Source organism: Cygnus olor, chromosome 1 (assembly GCF_009769625.2).
Source record: "Cygnus olor isolate bCygOlo1 chromosome 1, bCygOlo1.pri.v2, whole genome shotgun sequence".
In the NCBI taxonomy this organism is placed as follows: Eukaryota; Metazoa; Chordata; class Aves; order Anseriformes; family Anatidae; genus Cygnus; species Cygnus olor.
Window position 1 is genome coordinate 196,012,061 of NC_049169.1, and position 19,736 is coordinate 196,031,796.

Below are 19,736 nucleotides of genomic sequence, written 5' to 3' on the forward strand. Positions count from 1 at the left end.
TACAAAAGAATCATACTTACAGCTGCTACACTGCACCAGTTTGTGTCACAATGGGCTCTTAATGAGCAGACCACTTTTCACCTTCACCTGTATCATTAGTATACATTTGTATTCATTTGAATATGAAAATAAAACATGGAGTGAGTTACATAAGCCACTTAAGATTATTTAGGAACAAATTTTGACTGCTTAACCAGGTGCATTAGCCTTGATCTTTAATTTTACTTCCATGAGAACTTGCCGGTGAATTCAGACTCCTGTAATAAACCCACCATATTCTAGAACCAGACCAAATCACACTGAAATACCTGGGAGGTTAAAAGTGCAATATAGACGTAGTGTCTAATTCTTGTTTCCAGAGTTTTCCAGAATCAATCAGATACTATTAAAAATTAGACAAAAACTATTTTTAAGTAGTTATTCAGCACACTCAGGTTCCAAGTATACCACAGTGATTATTTTAAAACATTTACAAGGGGTGGTGAACACTTTTAAGACAGTACCTTCTACAAACCCATGGTGGTTACTAACAGTAACATCCAGAAAACTGGATCTCTCTTTTTATTAATCTGTGTTCTATTGGCAAGATTATTCAAGCTGAATTGTTATCAAAAGTCTCAATGTTTGATCTTAATTTTATAAACAAATAAATGCAAGCAATAAAGCTCATAAACATTTTCCCAAAATAGTTTGGTTTAAATATCCACTACCTCAGCTCTCCTACTGGCTGTCCAGATTTTGTCCTTCAAAACAGAGATGATCTCCAGAAAATTGTTCTTGTATGTTTGAAATCTGATGATGCTCAGGAGCAGAACTGAATCAAAAAGTGTTAGGACTCCTTTTCAGTAATCTGTGGAACAGAAATATATATATATATATGTTAGCTACCTGTATGTGTAGACCTATATTTGGACCCCTAAATCACTCAATCCCTCTTGTATTTGGAGACCTATTTCTTTAACTCTCATGTATCACTCCCTGTGTGTTGCATGACATGGCAGCATTGGTTGGCTATATGAACTAAATCTGAGACACATTTCTTGTTTCTGAATGGCTACAGGATATACAAATGCTTTGCTATATGCTGTTATGAAAAAAGTGCTGTTTCTCCAGCCTTCTCTTCCCTCCCTCAAAAAAGAAACAGTAACAGAGTTATTTTTGCTACCATATAAGGAAATGATAGTACTGAGAAGAATGAAAAAAGAAAAGGTTCATGTCTACACTAATTTGCCTGTTAAGCTTAGTTAAGCTTAATAACCTCTGTTGTTTGAATTTTAAACTACTTCACGTACATTTTTCTAAAGATGATTTTCCATATTATTTTAATAATAAAAAGTGGCCTTTTCCAGATAACATGCAATTAAAAAAGTCATTGATTACTTTGTTTTCAAATGAGTCATTTGAAATGATGCTACAGGCATGTGTCACAGTTCAGTTTAACCCCCCAAAAAACAAACAAACAAACTAACAAAAACAGCATAAGACTTCCTTAAACTAATTATTGTTTGAATCAGATTTTTGTACTCAGATAGACATTCTTTTAGTTAAATTGGCAACATTGGAGAAAACACAACACTTTAAGTAAATTTTTACAATTGCTAGCATCTTCAATTACAAAAGAAAAAGAAAAAAAAAAATAATCCCACTGTTGTGACAGTATATGAGCTTCTCGGTTAATTAACTTTCACACGAAGTCTGAACACTTTTTTTTTTTCCTGCAGCAGTCTTTACTAACTAAACACTAAACACAGCTAAATCACAACTAATCCTTTTTTCTTTTTTCTTTTCTTCTTTTTTTTTTTTTAGCTTGTAGTTTTTCTTGTGCCTAACCTGATTTATGTACTCAGTTGCTTCTTCCCTTGACTTTCTCAATATTTTAGCCTGATCAAAGGAATTACAGAATGTCTTCCCATTCCAAGTTATTCTTTACATAAGTTATTTTCCTGAGAATCAGTCAGCACCTGGGAACTATGTCTATTAAATAATTTTAGGTCTAATCATAAATACATACATACATTCATACAAACATACCAGTTACCTGTCTTTGTCAGAGCTGTTTATGTTATTGTTAAGGAACACATTATACGCCTGAAGTTCTGTCAAAGGCTTTGTGGTAGAACTAACTACCAACTTCATAGCTAACGCACTTGAGTATTATGAAAAATTTCCTCATTGTATTGGCATTGAAGTCTCAATTGAAAAATTTACCTAGACCTTGCTTCTGGTGAGGCACTGAATTCAGGGACTGAACAGTAGTTTTGAGTTGTACTGAATATTTAAAAAGTGGAAAAAAAAGGAGGAAAAAAAAAAGTACAAGAGAGAAAATCTGATGTTTTTCTCATTAACTTTTTGTAGACCAGACTAGTGGATAGGAATTTGCCTAGTGATATTACAGCTGAATCCCATACTGCTTGAAAGATTCAAAGCCATGTCTGCAGTCCAATAACCGAATAGATTTGTGAGGTAGTAGGAGGGCAGACTGCTCACTCTTCTGTGAGGTTTAGCACATAGGAAAGAGTCAAGTTTTATAAAGATTATAAAGAGGAAGATTAAGTGATGAAGCCACCATGTGGGAAGAGAGAGAATTATATCTCACTTCCAATACCCTTACAGTATTTTTATGTTTTTAATCACTGCACCATAAAAAGTAAATCCAGATGAAAGATGCACTTGAAAACCAGTGCAGAATTAGCAAGTTGTGAGCATGCTAGCCAACATATAAAAATGTCCCTATGAGTTTTACATGCAAAGGAAGAAATCATTGAGTCCTAGTGGAGGACTCAAGATATTGAGAACTAGCCACACTCCCAACTGAAGCTAACCTTTGCATGCAGGTGGTGTTGGAAAATTGCACTTAACAACATAAAAGGGGTAGATATGAGGAGAGTATGCATGGCAGTTTCAACTTACTCCTTCTAATAGTGTTCTTTCCTTTATTTTTTGTAATAAGAGGAACTGTGATAATAAGAATTCTTCAAGGAGACAGAATTTTAATTACACAATAATAAAAACAAAACAAAACAAAAACAATAAATTATTGACTTTACACATTAGGTATATATATATATAAATATATATATATATATATATTTATTTTTTTCCCCCATGAAAATATCTTAAGCATAAAAATTCCTCTCCTTCATAGCATATTTTTGAATTAATTCCTATATGTTATTAAGCTGATCAGTCATTTGCCTTGAGGTTTTACAGCCACACCTGGGGAAGGAAAACACTGCCCTTAAGAATCACATTATCCTATGGTGTTCTATATATATTTATATATATACATGTATTCATGTATATTTTTTTTTTTTTGGTAGTGGAATATAGAAACAAAGACAGAAATTCTCTGTTGAAATAATACCAAATCTCTTGTTTTAGGTACGATAAGCACTTATCTTTTCTATTTTCTTGAGTTTCTTTCTCTTACATAAATTACATGGGTATATATATCCAAGATCTCTGTGTGTACGTGTATCATATATGCTCTTACTGCATGTTCATGCATAGTTATGTGTCTAGATATTAACAGTTTTCATTTTTAGTCTGATTTAACCTGAAAGAACAGAAATAATTCAGCTGTTTTGCTTTTATAATAATAATAAGTCTTTGTGTAGTATTTTTGTCTTTGAACTGAATGACACAAAAATCATTATGCAATAAAAGGTTACACAATGTCATGGAAGTACAATGCATTAAAAGGAAAAAGAAAATGACCACAATTTACTCAAACTTATTATTAGATATAAACATCTGCAAATCACTGAATTCCACAGAAGGTGGGCTGGCCATCAGGTTTCAGTAACTGGAAGAAACAGTAAATCACAGCTTTTACTTTTACAGCCCATTACACCCAAAGGTCTCAAACCTTTCTTGGGCTATTTGCAATCCTTAGAGTACTCCAGCTGTAGAGTTTTATACTTTTCCACATTCTGTGACTAATAGATGCTATAATATAGACTGAACAGGAAATTAGAGTAGAAGAGAGGTGTAAAATCAGCACCCACAAAAAGGTTATGCAGGAAGGCTGTGTAGCTCACTGTAGGGCTATGCAGTCTAGCAGTGATCCTCAGACAAAACAGATTACACGCCCATTAATGACCACTTAAGAATCTGAATTTTTATATGTTACAAAGGGGAAGCAGCGATAAAGTCACTAAATATTGTGGAAGGGAAAGGTAGGAGAGGAAAATGTAGAGGTAACAGATCTGAGGAGACATTTGATTAAGACCTGCTGTAGTTAGCTAGAAAAAAATAGCTTAAGAAACATACAATTCTTTCTCCTGCTTTTTACTTCTTACATTCCATGTTTCATTCCATGTAGAATCACAATACCCTTCGTTTTTCCTTGGCACATTCTGGCAACTGACTTGCCCTTCTGCATTTATTAAACAAATCTACTGCTTCTGATGCAGTGCTGTGCAGAAAAAAAAAAAAAAAAAAAAAAAAAAGTTACCTTTTGCTCACTTGCCTATTCAGTAATTCTACTTTGCTTCTTGAAGTGGTTAAATCAGATCTTCTTCCTCCCACTTCATTTAGCCTCTTTCTATTGTGTCAAATGGGCCTGCAGATACTTGCTAATTTGAAAATGTGTCAGGCAACATCAGCTGTGTGGAAGAAAGAGGCTTCTCTAAGAAATGTAATGCTTCCCATATCATACTAGAGGAAACTCCAGGAATCATTAGACAGTTGAAGCAGGTCTCACTGTGCCTATACTACAGGTGAACTGTACTCCATATCCTGGTTCCTGCTGCGCAGCTAGGCTATGCAGTGACTGCAAGGTAGGCAACACCATCCTCTGCAAACATAGTTTCCGTTGAAATCAAAGACAGAGATTGAATTGAAGAATACGTTTGCTCTAAAACAAAACAAAACAAAACAAAAAACAAAACAAAAAAAACCACAAGCATTTCCACTGTGTATGTTTCGAGACTGCCTTTGAGTTCTTAGTGCAATATTTTCCATTTAACATCTTTCCTTCTGCTTTTTTGCTTTCTTCTATTTCTAGTACTGTACAGTCTTCGGAGGTGAAGATTAAAAGGGGATATGAGAAGAGACACAGAGGGTAGCTACACCAGGAAATCTTAATGGCAAGAAATTGCTCCTCAGGCTCCTCACCAAGTGTACAGGTTGTTACAAAGGCTGTCACATTTCAGCCCAAGCGTTTTAAAAGACCAGATGCTTTACAACAGAGCTTCAACACCTAAAAGTATTTCATGAGATAGTATTTTTTTTTCCCATCTCACATTTACTTCATTTTCTGCTTTCAATTTATCCATATATCCAATCAAGGATATAATACATACTTTCGTCAAACTTATCCGAGTATTTCTACTGATTTATTTGGAAGTGTGAAACCACTTCTGTATTTGTGTGCTGGACATTACTTTGGTGAGCTCAAGAAAAGCTGAGCACAATTCCAAACTTAAATGCATAAGAAAAAAATTATTTCACTCTAGAAACAAAAACCCACATCCTGCAGTGATGAGAATTTGTTATCTACAGTCACAAGCAGGCACAAGGGAATAATATATATCACATACTAAGTGGCAGGTTATGATCCTCAGAGTAATTTTTAGCCTGTTCACTGTAGTTAAAAGACTCAATATATAGTTTTTTTGTTTGTTTGTTTGTTTTTATATTAAGTCTGTGACTCTAAGAATTTCGTTCAAATATTTGAATATTCCCTGAAACACAATAATGTCAAAAATTAATTTCTTAATACCTTTTTAGTCTGGTAGACAGAGGCAGATAGTGTTATGCAAGTCTTTTAATATATAGCAACAGGTCCATCTCTAAATTTAAAGCATGTCTTGATGTTCACAAGCCATGAGAATTTTGCATCTTTTTTCAGTGTCTCCTAGATCTTAATTAAGAATGCACGGCATGTAGTTTTCATTTCAGAGACCTTCTGTTTTCAGTGAAGTCATGTTACTTTGTGATAAAATTGTATGGAAGGCAAACTCACAGCAGTAACCTTTTTTTTTTTCCAGAATGTTCTCTATTCCTTTCCTTTCAGTTCAGGAAAAGGGCCATAAATTCAGCATCCTCCTGAATAAAGATTTAAGCAAGAGCTCTCTTAAATATGTGTGTTCTCTCTCTTAATATGTGTGTTCTGTGTTTGGTTGGAGACTAGAAGTTCAAGAGTAGAATAAATATAAATTCAGTCATAAAGATGTATTGGGTTTACGTGACAAGGTTTTGGTAGCAGGAGGGCTGCAGGGGTGGCTTCTGTGAGCAGAGCCCAGCAGCTGCCCCAGGTCAGATCAGAGCCAGCTCCAAATGACTCCAAAAGGGACCTGCTGCTGGCCAGAGCCAAGCCATGAGTGCCGCTGGGTGGGCCTCTGGGAGAGCAGATTGAAGGAAGGGGAAATCTGCTGTGCTACAGCAGCTGGGAGAGAGGGGTGAGAGCTGAGAGAGAAGCAGCCCTGCAGCCCCCAAGGTGAGTGCAGCAGGAGGGCAGGAGGTACTCCAGGCACGCAGCACAAGTTCCCCTGCAGCCCGTGGAGAGGCCCCTGGTGGAGCAGGCTGTCCCCCTGCAGCCCATGGGTCCCACATGGAGCAGATCTCCACGCTGCAGCCTGTGGAGGAGCCCCCAGTAGAGCAGGTGGATGTGGTTTGGGGGAGGCTGTGGCCCATGGTGAGCCCCCGCAGGAGCAGGCCCCGGGCCGGAGCTGCAGCCCGTGGAGAGGAGCCCGCGCAGGAGCAGGGGGTCTGGGGGGAGCTGCCGCCCGTGGGGGACCCGTGCTGGAGCAGTTTGCTCCTGGGGGATGGACCCCATGGTACGAAGCCACGTGGGAGCAGTTTCTGAAGAGCTGCAGCCTGTGGGTAGCCCCCGCAGGCTCAGTTCAGGAAGGATGGCATCCCGTGGGAGGAACCCCATGTGGAGCAGGGGCAGAGAGTGACCATGAAGGAGCAGCAGAGATGAAGCGCCATGGACTGACCGCAGCCCCCATTCCCCGTTCCCCTGCACTACTCCGGTGGGGGGAGGAAGTGGAAGGGGGTGGATGGAGGTGGATTGGTTTTCATTTCTTACTGCTCTGGTGTGATAGTAATAGGCAATAAATTACATTAATATCCCTATGCTGAGTCCGTTGTGCCTGTGACATTAATTGGTAAGTGATCTCCCTGTCCTTATCTCAACCCTTGAGCCCTTTCCATCGTATCTTCTCCTCTTGTTCCTTTGAGGAGAGGAGAGGGAGTGAGAGAGAGGAGTGGTGGAGTTTGGCTAGTCATCAGTGTGAAACCACCAAAAAAGACCAAGTTAAACTCTTAAATATTATCAAGAGCACACATTTTGGAATAGTTAATTCTTTAAATCACCAGTTTTTATATTTTCTTACATATGACAAAGACATTTCATAAGTCAGGTGCTATTGCACAGCTGACACACATAGAAGCATTGTGCCAGGGAACTGAAGGCTCACCTCTCTTCCAGAACAGTGAAATACAAGAGACCCTAATTCAGCTGTCAGAGACAGGGATAACAACCTCTGTGGTAGAAAGGTGCAGTGACCTGCCCCATCACAGAATCCAAATGTCCAGCTGCAGTGAAATCCAGTAGGAGGCTTGGCCAACTTGTTTACTCACTGTTCCCTTGGCTTTCTGGCTTTCTGTAGCTCCTCTATTTTTGACATACATTCCACAAGTTTCAGGAATATTAGGGATGATCCCAGAATAGTCTTTCTTTCCCCCTACGTTATAGCAACAGTAATAATGGTGATTGTAACATCTCTAACACCTAGCACTGGTGTTTTCTGTAGGGTATCACAAGTTTTGCACAGTAGAAGTAAATGTCCTTTCACCAGAAGAAAAAGAGAGATGAAATGGCAAAGAGAAAGGTCACCTGTGCCCATTGCCAATAAAAATCAAGATTATAAAGATAATTTCCAGTAGAGTTCAGCAATGGGAGAACCCAATTGCTGAGGTGCAGGTTTTCACAGAGCAAAATTCTACAGCAGGAGCTAATTCCTAACTTCATGTATGAAACTTTGGGGTCACACACTCGGCTTCAAAAGATCATCTGTCTAGTGGGCAAATGTTTGTAGGTGATGTAACACTTGGCTTCTGTTTCCTGAATCTCTGTCAGAAATGGAGAAGCCCATGGAAGGTGAATAACATCAGTCTGTGCACTTCAGTTTGAGATTTTTTACTCTCCCAAATCATAACTAATACTATAACTTTGCTACTGAGTTTAGTCTTTTTTTTTCTTGCATATTGTCTTGTCATAGTCTAATCTTCCCTAAGTGCACTGTCATGCAACTACATTTGCTCCAACACAGTCACTCCAAACATAGTCACATTGATCAGAGAAGGAAACTCTGAGCGGGTTTGTTGACTGCTGTCAAACTTCGCTCCAACTGGATCTTCATGTTCACAGACAAGGCCATATTGCTGCACCTTGCTACCAGAGATGTTGTTTCTCTTGGCACTGCTACTGCTGTCACTGTCAGTAAAATAATAGCTTTTGGAGAGCAGCACACTGTCATTGCTGGTTGCCAATGCAAGTAATCATCTCATGATGAACTCCTCTGAGCTCAACTTCTGTTACATCTGTTTGCTTGGATTCTTTTTAATTGTGGCAAAGTACTTACTTTCATGTCTAATTAACACGATGATTTCTTTCACCTTTGTAACCATAGATGATTTTTCACAGATATATGTCACTTTTCTAGGAGGAGAGAGGATTATAACTAATTTTTGTTTGTTTGTTTGTTTGTTTTGACTCATAGGGTACCCAACAGTGTGGATCAGTGTGCAGTGAAGACTGACTGAAACTTGTTTATCAGAAGTCCTGGAGAACAGCCACAGTCTAACAAACTGAGTGTAAGTTTCAGATGGGTTATTTCCATCTGTTCTTGTTTGTAATAATTCCAGAATGTGTAACTTAATAATACTAATATGGCTGAGTAAATGTCTTGTTCTATAACACAAGAAATCATGAAAATTTTTACAAACATTTGCAAACAGACCTTGTGAGTGCTATTATTCAAGGAAATCAAGGAACAGTACTTTTCAAGACAACATTAAAACCATACATGCTTGAAATCACCTGGGGTTTTAAGATGTTGACTTTGAAACACTTTAATGCTATCCTGATTTTCGAGTATGTCAAGCATCTGTAGCTCTTACTGCCTTTAACTGCTGTTCTCTGTGTTGAGCACCTCTCAGAACAAAACTCAGTGGTAGGCAACAAAATGAAGACATCCAAACTTTGTGCAGCTGCTTGTACATTTGGACCTCCTAAGTGATTTGAGCAAAGTCAAACAGTGAGTCACTGTCTAAACAGTAAAAGAAATTAAGTCTCCTGCTTGTCACTGCACTTTACTCTGGGAACATGCTGCTTCTCAGATAGCAGAGTTCCTTCAATTAGAGAAGAGTGGTCTATTAAAGCTGCAAGGAAAATAGCATTACTTTGTATGTCACTACAAGAGAACAGGTAATGCAGGAATAAAGATCAGACAATACACAGTGCTTGTAACTAACAAACAGCAAGGCCAAACGTAACTGAAGTGTCTTCTAAACCAGAGGAAGTTGCTGAGAAGTAGCATTTTAACTGCAGAGGTAAGAGAGTTCAGCTGCTAAAGAGTGGCCACTGTGGCTTTGCTATGTCATTCACAGCACTTTCTCCTCAAGCCATGGTATGAGTAAAGTACACTGGGAACTGACACATAGATGCCACAGTTCTGTGAATGTTAAATATAGGTGGAATAAATGAGATAAAAATCAGAGACATGTTAGGGCCAGACAACTAAAAATTTAAGGAAGATCAGGAGAATACATTTCCATGTTTATTAAGTGGAGGCTCGGGAGGCAGATACATGCTTTAAATGTTTTAAGCATAGTAAAATTCCTTGCTAAAAATACCATTTTAGTGAAAGTCACGCTGAAATTGTGATAGACAAAATGTGCTGTTTTGGAACAGATCCCAGGTTTAAAACTACCGAAGGATGCATACCAAAGACATTCATTATCGTAAAAAAAATGTTACTGCAACACACATGACTGCACCAAGACTAATCCCACATAGGTTGCAGATAGGGCAACTGTCTGTCTCAGAAAGCCTGTTAACATCTTTCTTTCTTCTCATGCCTGGTGTCCTGAATACCTTCCTTCCTTCTCTCCTTCCCTTCCTCCATTCCCCTTTCCCTGGCTTCTATCCATTAACCTTAGAAGTTCACCTACAACAGAGGATAAAGTAAAATGAAGGGAACAATGCTACATCTGGAAAAATGTCTATAAATTCAGATGAAGATGCTGGTCCTGCTAAGCACATAGTAGTGTCCCTGTGTGTTTTTCATGTTTAATCTTTTTTTTTTTTTTTTCCTTTCGGTTTCCAAATAAACAACGTTCTTCATATCACTGTCTGGAAAATTCTTGACTATTCAGGCTTGCTTTGTTATGTTAATAAAAAAAATAATCATGTTACTGGTGCATGGAGAACAATTATCTAGTAAAAAGGTGTCTCCAGCTCATGTTGTGATGCAAGTACAAATTATATTTGTAATACTAATTGGTTAACAAAACAGAAACCATAAAGGGAAATACAGACTGGTCCACCAAACCTCCATTCCTTGGTGATGGAGCAGCTAATCCTGGAAAACATTTCCAGACACATAACTAGAGAATCATTAGGAAAAGTCAGCCGAGATTCACCAAGGGGAAGTCATGCTTGACCAAACTGATGTTTCTTCAGGCTCTACAATGAAATGGCTGGCCAGGTAGATGAGAGGAGAGCATGAGACGAGGGGACCTACCTGGACTTCAGTAAGGCCTTTGCCCCTGTCTCCAATAAGATACCCACAGACTATCTGTTGATGTATGGACTGGATGAGCAGACAGTGAGGTGGACTGAAAACTGGCTGAATAGTGGTGATCAATGGCACAAAGTCAGGCTGGAGGCCAGTAACTAGCAGTGTACCCCAAGGGTTAATACTGGGTCCCACCCTGTTCAACACCTTCATTAATGATTTGGGTGATGGGGAAGAGTAAGTTTGAAGATGACACAAAACTTGGAAGAGTGGCTGATACAACAGAGGGTCATGCTGTGATCCAGGGGGACCCGGAGTGGCAGAAGAAATAGGTTGACAGAAACTTTATGAAGTTCAACAAAAGTACAAAGTCCTGCACCTAGGGAGAACAACCCCAGGGACCAGTACATGACAGGGACCACACAGGTGGTCCTGGGTGGACCACCGGTTTGGCAGAGTTTTCAAATTGAATGTGAGCCAGTTATGTGTCCTTGCTGCTAAGAAGGCTAATGGTATCCTGGGCTGCAGCAGGCAAAGTATTGGCAGCAGGTCAAGGAAGGTGATTCTTCCCATCTACTCACATGTTGGTAGGCTCTACCTAGAACACTGTGTCCAGTTCTGGGCTCCCTAGTATGAGAGAGACGTGGACATACTGAAGAGTCCAATGAATGGCCATGAAGACAATGAAGAGACTGGAACACCTCTTCTAGTAGGAAAGGCTGAGAAAGCTAGGGTTGTTCAGCCCGGAGAAGAGGGGCCTCGGGGGGGGCTCTCATCCATGTCTATAAATATCTGAAGGGAGGGCGCAAAGAGGCTGGAGCCAGGCTCTTTTCAGTGGTGTCCAGTGACAGGACAAAAGGCAATAGAAACAAACTGGAACACACAAGGTTTTGTCTGAATATCAGGATACACTTATTTACTGTGAGGGTGACTAAGTACTCACACAGGTTGCCCAGAGAAGTTGTGGAGTCCCAGTGCAAGGTGCTCTGGGTGTTCCTTTCCAACATCTACCATTCTGTGATGATGTGATTATTTATTTGGAAATAGCTCATGCTTTATTGTTTTCTCCAAATCTATACATTCACAAAATCACAAAGTCATAGAATCATTGAACATCCTGAGTGTGAAGGGACCCACAGGGATCATTGAGTCCAACTCTTGGTTCTACACAGGACTACCTAAAAATAAACTAGATGTCTGAGAGCATTGTACAAATGCTTTTTAAGTCTGTCAGCCTTGGTGCCATGACCACATCCCTTGGGAGCTTGTTTCAGTGCCTGATGGTCTTCTCAGTGAAGAACCTTTTCCTAATATCCAATTCAAAATCAACAAAATAGCAAAATCTTTCAGTTTCAAACCAATACCTGTGTTACCAGTCAAAAGAAGAAAGTGCCAGGTATGTTTTTGTAGCTTCCCTACAATTAACATAAGCAAAGTAGGAAATAATTTACATTAGAAACTAGTTCACCGCAGAAAGATGAAATCAGTGTATTAAACAGCTAGCTGAGTTTCCTGTGAGTAGCTACATAGAGGTCACGGAGTTTACTGTGGGTAGGTGAGTCTGTATTGAACATCTCTAACACACATGAGCTTTGAAGAAATTCAGAAGACCTGCTCTGGGTCCCTGTGTCATCAGGGGCTGGAGAGTCTGCACTCCTGGAGTGGAAATTCCCATTTTATGTTCTTGAAAAGAAGTAAGTTTGATATAGAATTACAAAATCATAGAATGGTTTGAGTTGGAAGGGACCTTAAAGATCACCTTGTTGCAACCCCCCTGCCATGGGCAGGGACACCTTCCTCTAAATCAAGTTACCCAAAGGCCCATCCAACCTGGCCTTGAACACCTCCAGATATGGGGCATCCATGACTCTGGACAATCTGTTCCAGTGCCTTGCCACCCTGACAGTAATGAATTTCTTCCTAATACCTAATCTAAATCTGCCCTCTTATATTTTAAAACTGTTACACCTTGTCCTATTACAATATTCCCCGACAAAGATTCCCTCCCCATCTTTCCTGTAGGCCACCTTTAAGTACTGGAAGGCCACTGTAAGGTCTCCCTGGAGCCTTCTCTTTTCTAAACAGCCCCAACTTTCTCAGCCTTTTTTCATAGGACAGGTCATCTAGCTCTGTCATCTTTGTGGCCCTCCTCTGGACCCACTCTAACAGTTCTTATGCTGGGTGTCCCAGAGCTGGACGCAGTACTCCAGGGGGGGTCTCAAGAGAGTGTATTAGAAGGGGAGAATCACATCCCTCGACCTGCTAGCTACACTTCTATTGATGCAGCCCAGAATATGCTTGGCTTTTATTAAAACCACACTGTAAAGCAAACATACATACAGAAAAGGAGGATGGCCAGGGCATTTACATCAAAACTACACTAGTGCTTTGAATCAAAATATTAGTGTTCCCTTTTCCCCGCCTTTCTCTTCTTTGCGTTTCCCCTGTTGCTTCCATTTTCCCCTTCTGCTCTCCTCTCCTCGCCAGGGGACCTCTTGTGATTGATTGAGATTTCCCAAAGAGAATTATCTCCTGAGTAGCTGCTAACATGGAACACTATATCATGTTTAACAATTATCATCAATATTTATAACACTTTTATGTACAACAAGTTGAGTCACATTAGCAGACAGAAATGAAACCTACAGTAGATTCATTATAAGAATTGCCAAGCAGCAGCAGCAGGTCATCTGCTTAAAATTCGAGTTGCGTCTCTCTTGAAAGGAATTGCCTCTTTAACCAGTTTCTCCTTTTTGAATGACAGACTAGCTGGCTTTTTAAAATGTCATCCTGTTACTCTGGATACATGAATATAAAACTTTCCAAATTTTTATTTTGACTTTGATAAGGAAAGAGAATGGAGAAACAAGTTACACTTATTTTTTGAACATCTGTTATTTGGTTATTGGACTTGGGGAGTTTCCTAGGAATGAGTTTGCAATGAGAACGGTGAAGAAAATCCTGTAGAAAGAACAGACATAATTATATATAATGACTCTTAAAGGTGTAGAAATACATTTCTACAACTAATATAAATATTTGCAGCATATTAATTTCTGCATGTGAAACTTGAATGCATGTAACTCCTACACAAAATTGCCAAAAGCTACCTTAGTAAGTTAGTTTTACTTATATGCATAATTGTCCCAAACTTCTTTTAAAATATTGATTCCTCATCATTACATAGGATGAGCACATCCCTTTTTTTCTATAAGTGAAGAAGCAATCCTGTGTTGTGACAAATGAAAATGATTTGAACTTATGTTGACTATACATAATAACATAGTTACAAAGTGATTAGATGTAGAAGTTTGTTCAGGTGTGTGCCTACACAAGCACAAAACTAAAAATTTTCTATAGGTATTTCTCAACTGAAAATTAGTACAAGTGAAAAAAGGAGAAAAGGTATAATAAAGGATTTTCTGCACAAGTCTTTCTACAAATCCAAGGATAACCACTTATAAACAGTTCTTGAGAACACATCTCAACTAAACAAATTGTTCCATCTAAGCATTGCTTTTAAATTTTTTATACAATCACTTATTTTAATAAGCATAGTAGATATTATCACTATCCAAAAATATATTATTATATGAAATTCCATTATTGCAGCAAACAATATGGAGGCCAAAGTACCACAGAGGTTTAAAGGTATCTAACAAAGAGTAGATGAATGATCCCATGTTCACAGAGGGATGACCCTTTCCTTGTCTTCAGAAGATATTTTAGTTATGAATTTTAGCAAATAGTAAAAATTTTATATGCATTTGTGAAATTAATGCTAAAAGTGGTTTATAATTTCAAATACATTCTAAAAAGGGAAATGATTTTGGTATCCCTTAAAAACAATCTAAATTTTGAGGTAGTCTCTTCTATTAACCCTGTCCGAATTAACATCTTTTCATTAGACTGGAGATGAAGCAGTAGGACTGTCATTGGACGGCATATAAGAGAAAGCAACATTAATACTTGGATAAAAGTATGATTTACTCAAAATTACTTCCATAAATCTATATTAGATTACTGTGACCTTTGTAATATGTGAAGAATTTCTTTTTTTTTTCTTTTTTTTTTTCTTCTTCTTCTCTCTACTTAATGTATTTGTATAAATAGAACTGGAATTCAAACATTCAGCGTTGGAAAAGTAATGTGGATCAAACCTAAAAACTACCAGATTCAGGACATGTATCTTGTTTTGACCAAGCCAGTTCTAATTTGAAAGCAGGTTTGTGTTGTCTTGTTACATCTATTGATCTTCTTTCAGTCTGTCAATTGCCACATCAAATTCTCTGAATTCATAACACTTCTCATTTCTTAGATTTGCTGTGGCGAGAGATGTTAAAATGTAGTAGCATACAATTCTTTCTCTTTTACATTTAAATATACACCATATATATCCTTTATCTGCTTTCTTCTCTTTCAGAATACCGTGAGGTTATTTGATTTTTAAAAAAATAATTCTCTTAATTAATTACAGAATACTAAGAATATGAGATGAAAATTTACATCACTATAAATTTTGAATACATCTTCATATTTAAATGTATAATCTTAACATTGTACCCAATTTATTACTTCTTATTTCTTCAGCTTCTTTTTAAATTCAAAAGAAAAGTAAAAGAAATTAAAATCTCCCAATCCTGACACTTAATAACAGCCAAACAAGACAAATACTGAATTACTCTTTTCTGACATTAACTGAGTTGAAGCATGGTGTGCAATATATGCTTCATGATATTTCAACAGTCATTCTCAAAACACTTCACAAAAAAGGGGTAAGCATTCAAAAATTCATTTCCAGTTAACCAAAACAGACAGACTTTATTTTTACAGCAGTTTCTGGAAATTAATATACACTTAAAGATAGTGGCAGCATTATATCCTCACAGGTTATATCACCTTTCAGCTCCACTGAGGAAACTGGCCGTATGATCATTTTTAGTGCCTAAAGGGAATCACACGTAGTTAGAGTAAGTTCAATGTATATATGCTCTCAGTTATCTGGAATATAATTTTTGAGGTTTAAATCCATGGAAAATCTAGTATTTTAGTAAAAAATCACATCTGAGTTTAGAGAAATTATAGGAGCATTAACGAAGCTCCGTTTTACATGTAGGTGAAATCTTAATAAGCTGTAATACTTATATTTTTCGATTTTCTTCAAACTTCACAAAACTTTGCCTACATCAGTATATTTGCTGGTTTTTAGGTCAAAGGAATTTGCCAATACAAAGAAAAGTAATAGTGTTTAAAACTGGCAGTTTTGAAAAACTAAATATAGAGCCAATGCATTTCTGTAGCAGTGCTAAAAATGTATAGCAAATCATGCATATTTCTTGCTTACTGTTATAGAGATCAACCTATTCATATACCTATTCTCTCTCTCTTTCTCTACATCTTGTAAGACTCCAAAGCAGCATTCATTGCCCAATAAAATGAATGTACTATTCCTTTATTTATACTGTACAAGTTTGTGCAGAGTCAGCTAATGAACTGATTCCTCAGCAATTTTAATTCCTTTTAATGTTTTCAGAAGTAACGTAGAATTCTGCTGGAATATGTGTTTTTAGATAAAACCACTGTTGAGGAAAAGCTTGAGGATATTCTTATAAACTTAATGATGACATTGCAAAACAATGTCATGAAAATGGGACGTCTTAAAAAGAATTTGTTTAGACAAAAGCATTCTACTCAATTCAAAGAAATTTCAGGGTAATTCCTAAGAAAGCTAAGCTAAGAAAAGCTGTGAAAATTGAAATGCAAATGATGAGTTCAAGAAATTAAAGCCTATTTTCAGTAGGAACTAGATCTAAAATGCTCTGTTATGTTAGGAAGGCCCTGTGTGACACTGGGCAAATCAAGAGATGTTTGACATCTACAATTCTGTCATCTCCAGCTAGGGTATAGCGATAGATAGATAGATAGATAGATAGATAGATAGATAGATAGATAGATAGAAATTTCACACATGATGATGGTATTTAGTCTCTTCAGACCTGAAGACCTGTTGTATTGATATCTGCTGATTTCTATTAATTCCTAAATGGAAGCTGAACAGCTTTAAGAGGATGACATTAGTCCTGATTTGAGCAGGAGATTGGAATAGATGACCTCCCTTCAAACATATTTTTTTCACACAACTCTGTGATAAATGTCCCTGTGTCTTCTTTCCATAATTGTAAATGCTTTTTTTACTTTGAACTTTACTTTACTTTGAACAACTACTTTGTTGATCCAACAGCTGTCTTTTACTGAGTTTCTCAGAGTAAATAATACGTGAGCCTTAATCTTGCATAAGAATTATGCAAGAAAACAATATATTTCTTCTAAAAATGTTAGATATGTTAAATTGCACATTAAACTGTATGTAGCTAGGAGCTTCATAGTAGTCAGGAGCATGTATCTTCACACCCAGCCATTTGCATTAGCATGTTTAGAATGTTTAGGGAACAAGTGCTATAGCAGTTCAAGACATATGAGGGGAAAAAAATAAAAATAAATAAAAAAATCTTGGATCTCCAGTGACTCATTCTTCTACCTTACCAGATATGCTTCCTTTTGTCAACAGTTCTGGACATAATTTTCAAATTCTAATTCATGCTACATCACACCAAAGTGAATTGGGGCTATATTAGCAATTACTTGTCTTTGAATGATAAAGCACAGATCAGTTGAAATTGGCTTATTTGTTTAAAAAAATATTTTGTAGACCACTGACTGGGATTCCCAAGAATTAATTGTAAAAGGAGCCAGACAATGCAACTCAGAAAAATAATAATAATAATAATAATTCATAAAAATACTTTGTTAACTTTTTAAATTCAGGAGAAATAGAAGGACATCAGCTTCCATACCTAGTGGAATGATAATTACCATGATTAAAGCTTGAATGTAATCTACAAAACAGAAAATATATTTAGTGCACTTATCTCCAGTACATCTGTACACTTCATTTTATGTTTAATGTAGGTGGAAAGATTCCTTTAGCTTATGGTGAAAAATATGACAGTCTGACATTTTCTTTAATTACAAAATCTGATGTGTTTAATAGCACAAATTTGGCCTCCAACTTGACAGTTCTCTTTCTTAGAATCAATGGTTAGACTCCAGGGCACCAGCTTGGTCATCAAGATCAATATTAGAAAAAATATAGCTTGTCAAGACCTCTTGGCCCCTTATTGATTCAAATAGGGTACTGCAGAGAATTTAATAATGATGTTACAGCTGTCAGCCAACAAACAGAAGCTTCTTTCATTGATTTCAGTAGAGGCAGATGAATAACACAAAAATACAATTACCCTAGACACTGTTACAGAGCTTCCAAAGAGTGTGTTTTAGAGATGTGTTGGTTGAGTGGAACAACTTTCAGGCAAACTAAATTGGATTCATGTTTGCAAGAACATAACTTAGTGAATCTGAATCAAGAGTAGTATTTTTACATCCCCTTGAAACTGTATGCTTCGTTTTACCAACCTAAGTAGAAAGACTACACTTTTTTTTTTTTTTTTTTCCCTTGGCAAACCTTTCTGTGTTGTCTTTTGCAATACCTCCTCCTCAAATTGAAAATGTCAGGTATCATTCCAATATTGTAGTTTTAAACAAATAACCCCCTGTCATTTACTCCTACTCACTGGGAAATTTCAACTACGATTTTGAACCTTTTGTAAATAATGAAATGTTTTACAGAGTCTGGGAAGGTCTGAACTTTTCATTATGTTTAGTTGTTGGAAAACTGCTTAGAAAGAAATTACCCAATGTCAGCTGTATCAGAGTACTCGTAAGAAAACAGAAATGCCTCTTAGGATTTATTTTTATTTGGATTTTTTTTTATTTTTTATTTTTTTTTAATGATAATAGGTTAAGAGGAGTTAGTTAATGGAAACACCTATTCTTCTTGCTATATCACTCTGTTACTCTGCTCTTCTCTCAGATAATGTTTTCCTCCAGATTCATTTCCTTCATACTATGACAAATTAAACTTTATAAACTAGTAAATAGTTTGCTAATATTTTAATGGTTAATATAATTCTTTAATTTAGAACTTGTAAGAATTCAAAAGAAAAGTATAAATTGTACTATAAAAGTAATGGAAAATAACTGTATTTGCTGAAGGCCTGCAGAAGAAAAACTCTGCAGTAAAAGAAGGATAAGGACAGAAGTAGAGGAAAAAGCCCAGAATTGTACCATTTATTGTTTTCCAAGAGGCAAAATTCTTCCATCTCAGAAACAAACTTTGTGCAATCAATTTTTCTCTCTTTACAAAAATATACATAAATAAGTAGACAGACAGCCGCACATTTATATCAGTGCCATAGTGGACAAAATGCAATGTCACTAGTTCCCACCTGCGGATTCTATTCTGCATGTCTTAAGGAAAACTGAAAACCTCTAAAATGATGCATTTCCCCTTATCTTCTGCAGACACTGCAAATACTGCCAACAGCAGAAATTAAGCCCCAGAAAAAAAGAGAAAGACACATTGCATAGTCCTGTCAATCCCACCATGCAGACTGCAATCAGCAGAGGAAAGTGCCTGAAAACCCTTCAGTGAAACCCACAGCAGCAGTGGGTCTCATGGCATAGGACCAACAGTAAAACATGCTCTCAGAGAGCCTTTACACTTGCAGCACTTATGCACTGGTCCTGCTCATGTTCAGAAGCAGCCTTAATACACTTTAAACTTCATGTGGAAGTTGGTTTTGGCTTGTCTATTTTTTATTATGCTACCTTTTTATTATGTGACAAGGTATGGGAATAAAGCTGTATGGCTTATGCCTGTTTAAAATATTTTAATGTTTGTCTTGTTTAAAAAGCTGAAACTTAGAGTCTTATGTGTTATAAACATCAATTTGTCTTTATCCACATAGATTTGAGATATCACTGAGATACCTGGTTCAATATAGCTTAATCTTAAAAAAAAAAAAAAAGCCTAGTGAAAGGACAAATTATAACAATGCATCTTTCACTCTGTTCCTTTCAGATTCA

The 19,736-nt window shown here is 37.1% G+C and overlaps 1 protein-coding gene across 2 annotated transcripts in view; it reads right to left on the reverse strand.

Annotated features, from left to right (window-relative positions):
* CNTN5 (contactin 5) overlaps positions 1 to 19,736 on the reverse strand; it is a 670,764-nt gene that overhangs the window by 479,326 nt on the left and 171,702 nt on the right. The window contains exon 3 of one of the 2 annotated variants that reach the window (XM_040544184.1): positions 711 to 850. The gene's annotated coding sequence lies outside the window, so the exon portion shown is untranslated. Of the gene's footprint in view, positions 1 to 707; positions 851 to 19,736 lie in introns of both variants that reach the window. The other variant, XM_040544185.1, reaches the window with a different exon arrangement.